Here is a 13277-nt window from a genome sequence, read left to right as displayed (position 1 = left end):
ATTATTCTAGATTAAAAGCATTAACACTTTTCCTTTATATCTAGAGAGCTGGAAATACAGAGTGGATGGAGATGTTTCTAGCACAATGAGAAACTTTAAGTCTATATTTAGAAGACAACCAAAGGATATTTAAAAATTTAAATTCGTGATTGATAATAGTAGCAATGCTTTACCAGGACTAGATTAATAGTGTGTATAGACCTTTACAACTTGCATCTACTCTCTTAAACGCTTCCAACTTATATAAACTTCAAACCTTTTCTTTCCATCCAATCATTTTCCATAAGACGGGAGTGATTGATTTTTGAGAGCAAAAGTGATTGATTTTTGAGTTGCAAAGAAAGTTGCTTTAAATAAAGGAAAACTAAAAAGTTATACTAAAACCTGTTTTGTGAGTTTTTCTCTTTTGGTGTGAAGTCTGCCAGCAAGATAAACTGTGTCTGCCTTTCTCAGCTGGGGACCTGGATTTTAAAGTCAGTGAGTGAGGCCTGACTTTTACATATGAAATGACTTGAACAAGCAGCTGTAGCCTTGGAGAAGGAGCTGGGAGCCTGCCACAGCTTGACAAAACTACAGTTAGCCATCAATACCTTCAGAGATGTGAGAAGGATAAATTATAGCAGGAAGTATAATCCAAATGACCTACATATCAATTAAAGTGACAGAGACTTAGTGCTATCTGGATGGTTACCCTAGACTCCTGTCATCTCAATGGCTTCATTAGGGAACAGAGGTTATAGGTATCACATAGCTGTCACATTGTTACAAAGAACAGCATTTCATCTCAGCTGCTGCACAGGACAGCATTGGCCTTTGGTTGCCAGGCAAGAAAGGTTTGAGAGATTTTCCTGTGGAGAAAGAATTTGGGAAAGCTGATATACCTTAAGGAGGCAGAGTAAAGCAGTCAAATCAATGGTAGGGTAGCTATAGTTTTCAGGAGAGTCCTAGCAACAGGTGAGCATGGAGCAGTTCTTTGCCCAGTGGTTAGCACCACCAGAATCAAAGTGGAGTCTTCTGTTCTTCATAGTCTTCTTTGGAGACCTTAGGGTCACTGAGAGGAGTTGGCATTTCTGTCCATCACAGGAAGCTTTTTTAATAAACACTTGAAATGGCATATTCAGCAGAGCTCTAAAGAGTTTGAGGAGCATTATGTATTAAGTATACCTGAGCTAAGTAATGTTTTACTTGTTTTCAGTTACTTACTTTAGTCTTAACCTTGAAGACATAAACAGCAGGCTAAATGTATTGGTTTGAAAGAAAATGGCTCCCATAGGCTCATAAGAAGTGGCAGTATTAAGGGGTGTGCCCTTGTTGGAGCAGCTGTGGGGTCTGTGGAGTTGTTTGAGGAAGTATGTCACTGGGGATAGGCTTTGAGGTCTCACATGTTAAAGCCAGGCCCAGTATGGCTCCGTCTTTCTGCTGTCTACAATCCAGATGTAAAACTCTTAGCTACCACTGTCTGCCTATGTCCCATAACGCTACCTTCCATAATGACAATGGGTGGAACCTCTGAAACTGTAAGACAGCCCCAGGTAAATGTTTTCCTTTATAAGAGTTTCCATGGTCACAGTGCCTCTTCACAGCAATGAAAATCCTAAGACACTAAATAAATTTTGTCCCCCCAAATTAATTATAGTTGTACTTATAAGTACGTTAAAAATTTGATCATTTATAAGGTGACTGACCAGTAACTTGCATATCTTAATTATCTTTAACAGCCTACAAGTCAGTAGCTTTTATAAGATTAAGAATTTACAATTTTATACCTGTTACATTTGAGCCTTAAATTTTTGAGTTGAAGATTTAATTGAACCTCCTTTAGCATCAAAATAAAACTTTAAACCATAAATAAAGTCTACAGAGGGACTTGGAAATTTACAGAGTCATAGATATCATCCACAAAGAAACTGAGAACCTTATTTTTTTTTTTTTGATCCTTTCATAGTGTACCATTCCAGGCTATCACAGTTTCTTATAAGGGTCAATTTATCCAAATAGCTAATCCTTAGTAAAGTTAGCAAGACAAAGAAGCTAGACATATATCTTCAAGTCGGTTATCATTAAACTGAGTAGACCTTAGAATTTATAAACCTTATTTATCAAATATATCTTAAGTTGTGTTCCTTATTTAAAATTTTCTGGAAGCATGGTGTTAAGCAGTTAGCAAAAACATAAGTAGTTAGACATACTGTAAGTCAGTTTCTGTCAGCCTGAATATACCTTTATAACCTCAAGAATTTATCATCACACAAATATCCATCCTAATCCAAAATACTTCCAGTTTTGTCCTTAGTCTGAAAAGGAGATGCAATGATAAAGAAGTTTTATGATTACTACATTAGTTTTTGCTGTTTTCATCTTACTCAAGACAGTGGTACAGTTACATTGCATGTACTCTTTTTTAACCTTAGTAAAGATGGCTGGCACCTGCATGCTTCTATCCTATGAGTCCATCAGCCAAGATGGAAGCAAGTCACATGGCTGCTATTTAAAAACATCTATTTTCCTAAACAAGAGTTGAGTTCAAGTTACATACACACTAAGTAGATCTATTTTTCTATCTAAGAGTTTACCATATACAAATTAAGATTCAACCTTTTGTTACAAATTTTAAGCCCACTTTTTGTCAAAGATTTCATAAATTCTTTAACCACCCATAATGAACTTACAAATCCTGAGCTCAAGAGTGTTTACACAACAGTCTTAAAATATTTCTTGAGAGCAGAACACAGAGAAATTGGAAAGATAAAAATTTTAAAGAGTAGAAATTTACATGCATGGTATATACTCACTGATAAGTGGATATTAGCCAAAAAGTGCAGAATACCCATGATAAAACCCACAGACCAAAAGAAGTTTAACAAGAAGGAAGGCCCAAGTGAGGATGCTTTAATTCCACTTAGAAAGGGGAACAAAATAATCACGGAAGACAGAGGAGGGAGGAACCTGGATGGGTGGGAGATGGGAGGGAGAGGTGAAAGAGGGGCAGGATCAGGTGTAGGGGAGGGACAGGAGAGAATTCCAGAAGGCCAAAAGAATAAATTAAAATATGCAGCTGTGGAGGTGAAGTGGGGGGAACCTCTAGAAAGTCTCAGAGACCTGGGATATGAGGGGCTCCCAGGACTCAATGGGGATGACCTTAGCTGAAATGCCCAACAGTGAGGAGATGAAACCTGAAGAAACCACCTCCAGTAGATAGATGGGGCCCCAGTGGAGGGATGGGGTCACTAACTTACCTTCAAAATTTTTGACCTAGAATTGTTCTGTCTAAAAGAAATGCAGAGACAAAAATGGAGCAGAGATTTAAGGTATGGCTGACCTGTGACTAGCCCAACTTGGAATCCATCCCATGGGTGGGTACCAAACACTGACACTATTACTGATGCCATATTGTGCTTGCAGACAGGAACCTAGCATGGCTGTCTTCTGAGAGGCTCTACTAGCAGCTAACTGAGATAGACACAGATGCTTACAGTCAAGCATTAAACTGAGGTCAGGAACCCCTATGGAAGAGTTAGGGGAAGAGTTGAAGGAACTGAAGTGGATGGCAACCCCATAGGAAGAACAACAATATCAACTAACCTGGACCCCTGGGAGCTTCCAGAGACTAAGCCACCAACCAAAGAGCATACATAGGCTGGTCTGTGGCTCCTGGCACATATGTAGCAGAGGACTGCCTGGCCTATCTTCAGTTGAAGAAGATGCACCTAACCCTCTAGAGACTTGATGACTCAGGGAACAGGGATGGGGGTGAGGTGAGTAGGTTGGGTAAGGGGGTAGGAGTAGGGGAGCACCCTCTCAGAGGCAAGAGAAGGAGGAATGGGGTGAACTCTGGGAGAGGACTGAGAATGGAGGCAACATTTGGAATATAAATAAATAAAACATTAAAAAAATCAACCATGAAGCAAGGGTATAAAAGAATAGAAATTTGAGAAACCTTAGGGATAAGAGATTTGGGATCATTTGCTTGTGAGATGGAAGAAGTTGTTACAATATGCAAGGATTTGGAAATCAAGTGTGTTATCTTGGGCCATTGAGCTGCACTGAGGCCAAGCCATTTTCAGTAACATAGTGAGGCTTTAATGAAATCTCTGAGGCCGAGGATCAAAAAAGAGAGGGTTACAAAACAAATGTTTTGGAGGGAGGGGTCCAGTAGGCTCCAAGGAGAAGCTGAGAGACAGAGAAAGACGTGGAAAATGCCCGTCATGGACAAGGGTTTCAAATGTAAACTGTGCTTGAGGGAAGAGTCTAATATCCTAGAGGCCATGACTGAGTAGGGAAGCTGTGAGATTGCAGCTCCCTAGGAAGCAAGGGAGCTCCAGGAAGGAGCTGAGAACAAAGGAAGCAGAGGGGCAATTAGGTGTCTTAGTGGATGGTTGTCCATGTGGTGGAGCTCTGGAGGACATAGGTGGCTTAAGGACCCAAGGAGAGACAAATGGAGCAGGTAGAGGGAAGAAATTATAGAAAAGGTAGATTCTAGAATTTAGATTTAAATGTGGCAGATGCCAACAGAGACAAATTATCTGAGTATACCTTAGGAGAGTCAAATCAGCTTTAATTCAGGGGGGCTGAGCTCTTTGGAAGGGAGCTCATATATGCTACTCCTGAGTGAAAACGAGGACATAACCATTCTTAGGTATGGTTGAGAAGGGTTTTAGTTTAGATACGGGGGAGAGAGCAGCCAGAGGCATCAGGAAAACTCTAGGCATATGGTCAGCAGCATAGACCAAGGCAATGAAAGGAGATAGGGGAAAGGAGAGCCAGAGAAAAGAGATGAGGGAGGGAAGAGGTGGGCAAAGAAGACCAAGACAATTCAATCCAGATTTTAAGAAAGAAAGACACACCTTTAATCTAGGCCACACCTCCTGCTGGAAGCCTATATAAGGACATGCAAGAAGGAAGGTATTGTTGCTTATATACCTCATTGTTTATACTCCAACAGTTATTGAGTGTGTGTGTGTGCATGGAGAGAGAGAGAGAGAGAGAGAGAGAGAGAGAGAGAGAGAGAGAGAGAGAGAGAGAGAGAGAGAAAGGGAGAGAGGGAGAAAGAGAGAGAGAGAGAGAGAGAGAGAGAGAGAGAGAGAGAGAGAGAGAGATCCATTCCTCTGTAGAACTCTGACTAATACAGATGAACATGTGATCACTCTGCCTACCATTCACTACTATGCACACCCTCTCTATGATGGACTCTTATGTCTATGGGACTATAAACCCAAATAAACCCAAATAAACTCTTCTATAAGTTGCTTTTGGTCTTGGAGTTTAACACAGAACCAGAAAACCAACTAATGCAAAATCTTTATACTTACCCACACAAATAACCATTGTTAATATTTGGCTGGTATAATATAGGATTCGTGGTGATATTAAGCAGTTCTGGTTTCTCAAGCACACAATATATCCTAATCAGGGAATAATATTTAGTTTCTGTCAGGCACCCTGATAGAAATGGTCTAAGGAACCATTTTCTAAACTACACACTATACATTCAGCTTTGCCATATCCAAGTCCCATTTGAACATTGCAAATACTTCACACACACACACACACACACACACACACCTGATCTTAAAAAAAATTAAGTAAATAACATAAGACACTTAAACCCATATGTACTGATATTTTAAAAAGTGAAAAACTAAGGCAATATAACTCTTCCAAAATTTACTATTCCTATCATGATGGTGTCTTGTGACTCATGATTAGATGAAATCCTAGAAAAAAAAGAATGAAAAATAATGCTAATCCCACTAAGTGAGAATAAGGCCACTACCACAATATTTTTTAGCCAAATTTGAAGAAAGCTTTATTAAATACTGACCAGGATGATGGACATTGGTCAGGTTGGTACCCTGGATTCCCAGAGCATGGCCACAAATTACATTAGTCAGGTCTTTATAAAGGTAAACCCCACAAGGCTATGGTACTTTCTGCCTTGGTCCTATCAGGGGCAAGCATACATCCTGATAAGCTTCCTGCCTATGTACCCCCTGCCTATGTGTGATCAAGCACATCCAGTGTAGTTGGGGCAACTAACCCTGTTTACAAAAGTGAAATCATGTGTCTTATTATCTTACATGAACAACCAACAGCCCCCAGCATTCCAGGGAGTTATCTGTCCTTGGGCAAGTAGGGCTTACAGGTTATAGGCATTTTCATTTTATAGGTCTCTTTAAGCACAGTGATTTAAATGTGAAGCAAATCTTTAGCCCTCACAATTGATTCTAAGTATGTTCAAAGAAATAATGTCAGCTCTTGGTAGAGGACCAAAGAGAAGAATGAAATCAGGAAAGTGACACAAGATCTGAAAGAAGATTTCAACAAAGAACCACACTAAAGAAAACCCCAATTGAAATGCAAGAAATGGAAAGCATTGTGATAGACTGTTGAGTTGTAAAACAGGATTCACAAGATTTCTATATGATTACAGATGACCTTGCTTGCTCAGCTCAGAAAGGAGTGTTTGCAGAGATAATCTGTCTCCCAAGATAATCTGTCTTGATTGAAGCAGGCAATTCCAGGAAAGAGTCTAGAGAATTGCATATAGCCTACATGGCTGCAACAACCTCCTCATTCTCAATCCCTCCATGCTGACCCTATAAAGAGTTACAGCCAGTGTTTCTCCTTTACAGCCACTCCTTTTCCCACAGGAGAGTGTCTATCCTCTGAAATAAACATTCTGGTCTGTTTAGGTCAGAAACCTGTCTCTTTTCTGCCTTCTAGCTCTTTACATTTCCTCAGAAATATAACATTTGGTGCTAAAATCTAAGAGAGCACCTGGGGTCTTTGCCCCTCACCCCAGGTGAGGGTAGCTCCAGGTCCTCTTTCTGGGACCTTTTGAATTTATCATCTTTGTCTACTCTTGAGACCTGTTCTTTCACAGCCTTTAGTAGCGCAGGTCTTGTCAATGAGACTTCTGTCCCTTGGGGCTTTATTGGAGCTCTCTCCCCCTTTATTGAAAATAGATTCCTTTTCACATACAATATATCCTGACCACAGTTTCCCCTCCCTCTATTCCTCCCAGGTTCTCCTCATCTTCCCTCCCATCTGGATCCACTCCCTTTCTGTCTCTCATTAGAAAAGAACAGGCTTCTAAGAGATCACAACAAATATAACAAAATAAAACATAATAAGATAAAACAAACAAACAAACAAACAACCCCATCACATTGAGGCTGAACAAGGCAACCTACTGGAAGGAAAAGAGCCCCAAGAGAAGGCACAAGAATCAGAGACCCACTCATTCACACACTCAGGAATCTCATAAAAATACTAAGTTGAAAGCTCTAATATATATGCAGAGGACTAGGTGGAGATCCATGGAGGCCCTGTGAAAGTTGCCTCAGTCTCTTTGAGTTTGTATGAACTTTGCTCAGTTGATCCAGAGGGCCTTGTTCTCCTGGCAGCTGAGTCCTTGAAAGACACTGATACTTCTGACTGTGGTGACCATGATCATCCAGTACCTTTACTGAGTCCCTTTAAGCCCACCTGACTGGTAGACCTGCCTGTCCATCACTCTCATGAACTTCTCTCCTCCATTATCTCTCTTTGCTTATAAAATATTTACATTTCTCTTCTCCCATATCTGTTTTCTTCTAACAGTCTGACCTCCAGATAAGAGGCTAATTTTCCATTTGACCAGACCACACATTCTACACAGCCAAATGTCAGGACAAGGTAATTTGTGAGACTTAGAAGTACCCTGGTTAGGTCTCAGGGAGGGGGAACTCCCCTCTGTCTTGACTTAAGACTCACTCAGATCAGGGGCTCCAGGAATCCTACTCTATCTCACTTTCAGACTTGTTCAGTCAAGAGTTCTAGGAATTTCCCCGGGCCCCATTAGTCTCTTAACCTCTGGAAACTAGAAGTTTGGGGATGCCTCTCCTACTTTCCAGGTCTGCTCAATTAATCCCAAACTCAGGGGACACCCTAAAAGTCTGGAGTTTTGGCCCCTGCCTTTATCTTGATATGGATACCTGCTATGGTTCCAAATTGCCTGGCTAAAAGACACTCATTTAGCCTGTTTGTGGAATAACTTAAATTATAAGTCCTTGCCAAGCAGAAGGCATATAACAAAATGTTCAATGGTAAACCTTGAAAAGTTAAAAAAAAAAAAAAAGTAACTCAGGTCCCATCAGAGAACCATGCTCCCTTTTAAACTGAATTCTGGATGCTGTCACTAAACTTACCAATGTAGACCCAGAAGGAAGTTTCTGTCATCATATCCATTTTATGAGACATCTGCCCCTGACATTAGATGCAAACTCCAACAACTAGAAAGGTTCCCCTGACACCCCAGAATGAACTTCTTGAAACCATGTTTAAGGTCTTTAACAACAGAGATGAGGAGAAAAAAAAGAGAAAAAAAAGGTAAATGGGGACACAGGAAGGTGGACTGTCCATGGGGATTTTCTGAGGCTCCCTTACATATGACTTCCTACCATCCACCCATAGCATCACTACAATATACAAGTTAAACACCCCTGCCTGGAGAATCTGCCAGCTTGTTCAAACTCAGGGCAATAGAGACAATGATAAGAAGATAAATGTCTTTTGTCTTGGACACAGGACTTTCCATTTCTCTGCTAACCAAATGACAGGGAACCTTGTTCCCTTCCCTTTTTATAATTGTTGGAGTGCTTGGGGTCCTCATGCATCCCAGAAGCACCTCCTCTTCACTCTCCTATGGATTTGGATCCTTATTTCTAACACATTTGTTCATAGTGATGGCAAATTAACCCCTATCTTTCCTAGGACAAGACCTCTCCACCAAAATAAAAGCCTCCTTTCACATAATCTCCACGTAGAAACAATTTATATCTTTCTCTTAACAATGGGACCAGACTCAGGTGGTAAGATAGCATCTCCTAAACCCCTTCTCATCCTATGTTACCCTCTATTCACACTACAGCATGGGCCATTGCTAATCCCTCCATAGTCTACCATCACTCTCCTGTCCTTGTCTCTCTGAAAGACAAGTACAATACTCCCTATCCATGAAACATGGAGAGGCCTAATACCCCCAACCCCATTTCACCAAATCCTTCTGGAAGGACTCCTGTTTCCCACACCCTACCCTCATAACCCACCCATCCTGGGGATAAAAAAATCAAAACAAACAACAATAAAAGCAAAAACCAACCAAACAAACAGAAAACGAATGGGTTCTTCTTCCCAGTCCAAGTCTCTAGAAAAATCAACAAAGGTATATTCCCCACCATCCCAGTAGTCTCCAGCTCTCCTTTCATCCATCCCTCCCAGCATGGCTTATTTTTGATTGTTTACTTAAAAGATACTTTTTTACTATATTGGACAGTCAGTTCTATGCCAGGGCTTCCAGGACACACTTTTCCTTCTTTGGCCAAGCCCTACAAAGTCACCTAGCTTCCCTAGACCCTTTTCCTACTTTCTTTCTGCAATATGTGGATGGCCTTATCCTCTGCAGCCTAATCCATAAGGACAACTTTGCCAATCTACAACCCTCCTCAATGCTCTGAGTTCCTGGGGCTATCAGGTATCCAGAGAGCAGGCATAGGTCTGTACTCACACTGTTCACTATCTAGGCCACTTCCTCTCTCCAGGAGTCTCTCCATCCCCACTTCTTGGACTCAGGAGAAAATAGTACACCCTTCTCTTACAACAAACAGAGAACTCATGGATTTGCTAGACCTTTTAAGTTTTTTTTCCATATCTGGATACATAATTCCTCATATATAACACACTCCTTCTATGAGGCCTCTAAAAGTCCTGTACAGGAATCTCTCCTTTTTTCCACAATCTTAACAGAGGCCCATAGACCCAGTTTAAATCCCCCCTCTACCCTGGGCCTCTACCCTAAAGCTCCTGGATACCCTCAGACCCTTCTTTCAAAAGCCAGGAGATACATATTCTCCTGTAGCTCATTAGTCAAAGGAACTGGATATGGCCATGAAAGGCTGGCCCTTATGCTTACAAAGCTTGGTTGCCCTGTATTCCTGATTCCAGAAGCTAAAAATATTTTGCTCTACATCCTGTTCCACGTATTCAATCTGCATTCACTCAGGGAGCTCCTAAATCATCAAGCTTTCCTCTCTTTATCCGTCTTGGGAACAGATCCTCCATACCTTTTGTAGTCCCTAAGGAGTGGGCCAAAAAAGCTGTGAAAGTGGTGGAGGGTCCATCCTTGCTGCCCCAGCCTACAGCTGCAGTAAGATGCTGCTACAGGATCTGTCAAAAGGCCTGTTTCTGTCAATAGGGTACCACTACATCTCTTTGACCTGCAGCTGTCACAGGAGCTGTCCATGGTGACGCATCTCCTTTCTGCTTCAGCCTACAGCCTTGGTGAAATCCCAGCACAGGAGCTGTCCACATTGGCAGCACCTCTCCAGCCTTGACAAGCAACTCCACAGACATGGTACTTCAGCCAAAGCTGCCTGCAGCCAAGAAGGACTTCCCACCCTAACTGAAAGGGGTTGAAGAAGAGCCACCAACCCCTGACCAGGAAAACCCACCAATCCTTGAGCTCCCTAAGCTCAGGACTTGAAATCCCACCAGTCTTCAATCTGGAAATCTCTGCCCTGAAAAGCTTCACCCCCTTAAGAAACTCTATATGAGCCCCGTGATGTCCACTCCCAGGAACAGAGGGCAGCCCTCCTTGGATTCATCCCTCCACACCTGGACCCTCCAATAAATCTATTTTATGAGATTTGCTGCCTGGTATGACTTTCTCATCAGAAGAAGCCAAAGAGCAATGAAGAGACGAAGGGAATAAGCAAAGAACTGGAATGGGGCTAAGGCTCTTGAGTTCCCCAGCCCAGTTGGGGATCCCCTCCCCTGGGAGGTACAATGCCTCTGTTGAGGAGGCTTCCTCTCAGAGCTGTGTGGTTTCTGAGCTCCTGTATCTCAGGATATCCTTCCCTTGGGACACTTTCCCACCTCAAAGCTGTAAGATGCTTGAGTTCCCATGTCTCAGGATGCCTTTCCATTAGGATACTTTCTCCCCTCAGAGCTGTGTAGGTCTTAGGCTTCTGAGACCCAGTATACCCTTCCATTCTAGCAGAAACACTTATACCTTTCTTCTAGACTCCAACCTCACATTTAAACCCTCTCTTACAACTCAGCTCAATTACCCCTTTACCTGCGACCTCTTTAGCCACAAACTCATATCACCCCTCTTACTCATCCCCTGAGAGCCTGTATCTCAATCAGGAATGTGAGCCCTTCTCACATATTGTCAAGTGTCCTTCCCCCACAGACCACGGACTAGTTCAGAGATGGCAGCTTCAACAACAACGAAACTCTCCTGCAGTTGGCTTTGCCATGATTCAATAATGCCCTCATTTTCTACCTCACACAACTCTCACTGAGGCCAAATCCATTCTTCCCCATACCACTTCTTTATAGGCAGACTTGACAGCTCTAACAAGGGCCCACCCCATAGCCAAAAAGAAACCGGTTAACATGTATATTGACTGTAAATAATACCTATAACTATCCACTCCAGCATCCTAATCTGAAGACAGGAGATTCCTAACACAAAGAGGAACACCCATTACCACTACTACTCAGAAACTACTAGAGGAAGCATTGTTACCTGCTACTGTCTCAATAGCAAGGGGACACCAAAAGGATAGACAATGTGTTTTCCTGGATGATAATGTAGTCAATGAACTGGCCACGGAAGCTGCTCTCACACACGTGGATCTCAAGAAGTAGAAAGGACCACAAACCCAGCTCCCTTCCCATATAATGGTAACCCTGACACTAAAACTCACTTAAGCTCCCTTCCATCACAGAACAGAGAGATGGAACTGACCCCAGTGCCTCCTTTCTTTCACTCCTTCCTGAAGGACTTCCGAAATGATGTTTGGTCGATGCCAGGACCTCAGACACTCTTGACGAGTTGTGGTTCTAGGGAACTCTATTTGGGATATTCTAGACCTAATTCAGTTTTTCTCTATCTGCCTATATTGCCCCCATCCACTACAACACTTAGATCTTACTTAGCAATGTTATTGCTTTGCATCTCTTGGTGGGCTTGCTGTCTAAGATGCCCAATGAGTGGGGTTTGGTAGAGAAGCTATTCCCTTCTGCAGAACCCCCTCTTCATTATTTTTTTTCAAAAATTTTTAGGGAGGAGAGAGAAAAGGAAGTTTCAGGGTATTTAGACGGTACTCTGATTTCTTGCCAATTACACATAACCTAATCCTGCTGGTCTCTGAACCATACCATGACTCTTCAGCAATAGAAACAAGCAACATTATAGCTATGTACAGTGGAGGGGACAGTACTGGAAGAGTAGAGAAGGGTGGTAGGGAGAAGAATCCAATAAGGTAGCCAAAAGTCCAGTTCCACACAAACCCAAGGACTCTCTATCTTCCAACAGAGGTGTTTGCATATCTGTACACATTGCTTCTCTATTCATAGTAGCTAAGAAATGGGATCAGCCTGCACGCTTATTAACTGCTGAATGGAACATGAATATGTAGGACATATACATAATGAAATTCTATTCAGCTGTAAATGTAGCTCAATGGTTGGCATACTTGCCTACCTTATATGATACCTCAGGTTCAATTATTAGTATCACCAAAAAAGAAGAAAGATAAGAGTTCAGATAGTCTTCTGTTATGGCAGATATTACTTGACAGACTATAGGAAAACCCTAGAGGTGGGACTGAGAAAAGGGCTCTTGGCATAGGGGATGCTTAATTCCTTTCCTAGCAAGCAATGTAACTGCTTCAGTACACACCACTTCAGAGACAAGACAAGGGAAAAAAGGACTTCTTGAAATCTTATGAAGAAGGATTGGATAATTGGTTGATGTTTGCATTTACAGAAAACCTTTATTTTATCATTAGAAATGTCTTCTTTTGGTAGACAATAAAGTTCAAAAAAGATTCCAGTGGGCCCTACAAGTTGTTTTTGTTTTCAAATACAGATAGTAAACAGCTGTCTCTTGGAGGGTTTATTTCTCCACCTTTTAGCATCAAGGCAAATAAAGTATCTGAGCAAAACTAATAAGTATTTGTTCTATCATACTATCAGCTGCTCTGGTTCTGAGCTTTTGAGGCCTGCCTGGAGAGGAGAACCAGGAGCCCTTTTTGGACTGGGCACTACTCTCCAGGATCATCCTTTTATAGACTCTCTTAATAGTTCATACTTAGCTGAATTCCTCTTCCTCTAAGGAGACACTGGGTAAGTGAGATCCTGAAACAGGCTTTACTGGGTTGGAAAATAATCTTCTTGGGCTATGCATGGGGTGCCTCAACAATAAGAGGGGACATGAGCCATTCTAG

Source organism: Arvicanthis niloticus, chromosome X (assembly GCF_011762505.2).
Source record: "Arvicanthis niloticus isolate mArvNil1 chromosome X, mArvNil1.pat.X, whole genome shotgun sequence".
Classification (NCBI taxonomy): domain Eukaryota; kingdom Metazoa; phylum Chordata; class Mammalia; order Rodentia; family Muridae; genus Arvicanthis; species Arvicanthis niloticus.
Note: the sequence above shows the minus strand (reverse complement) of the source record.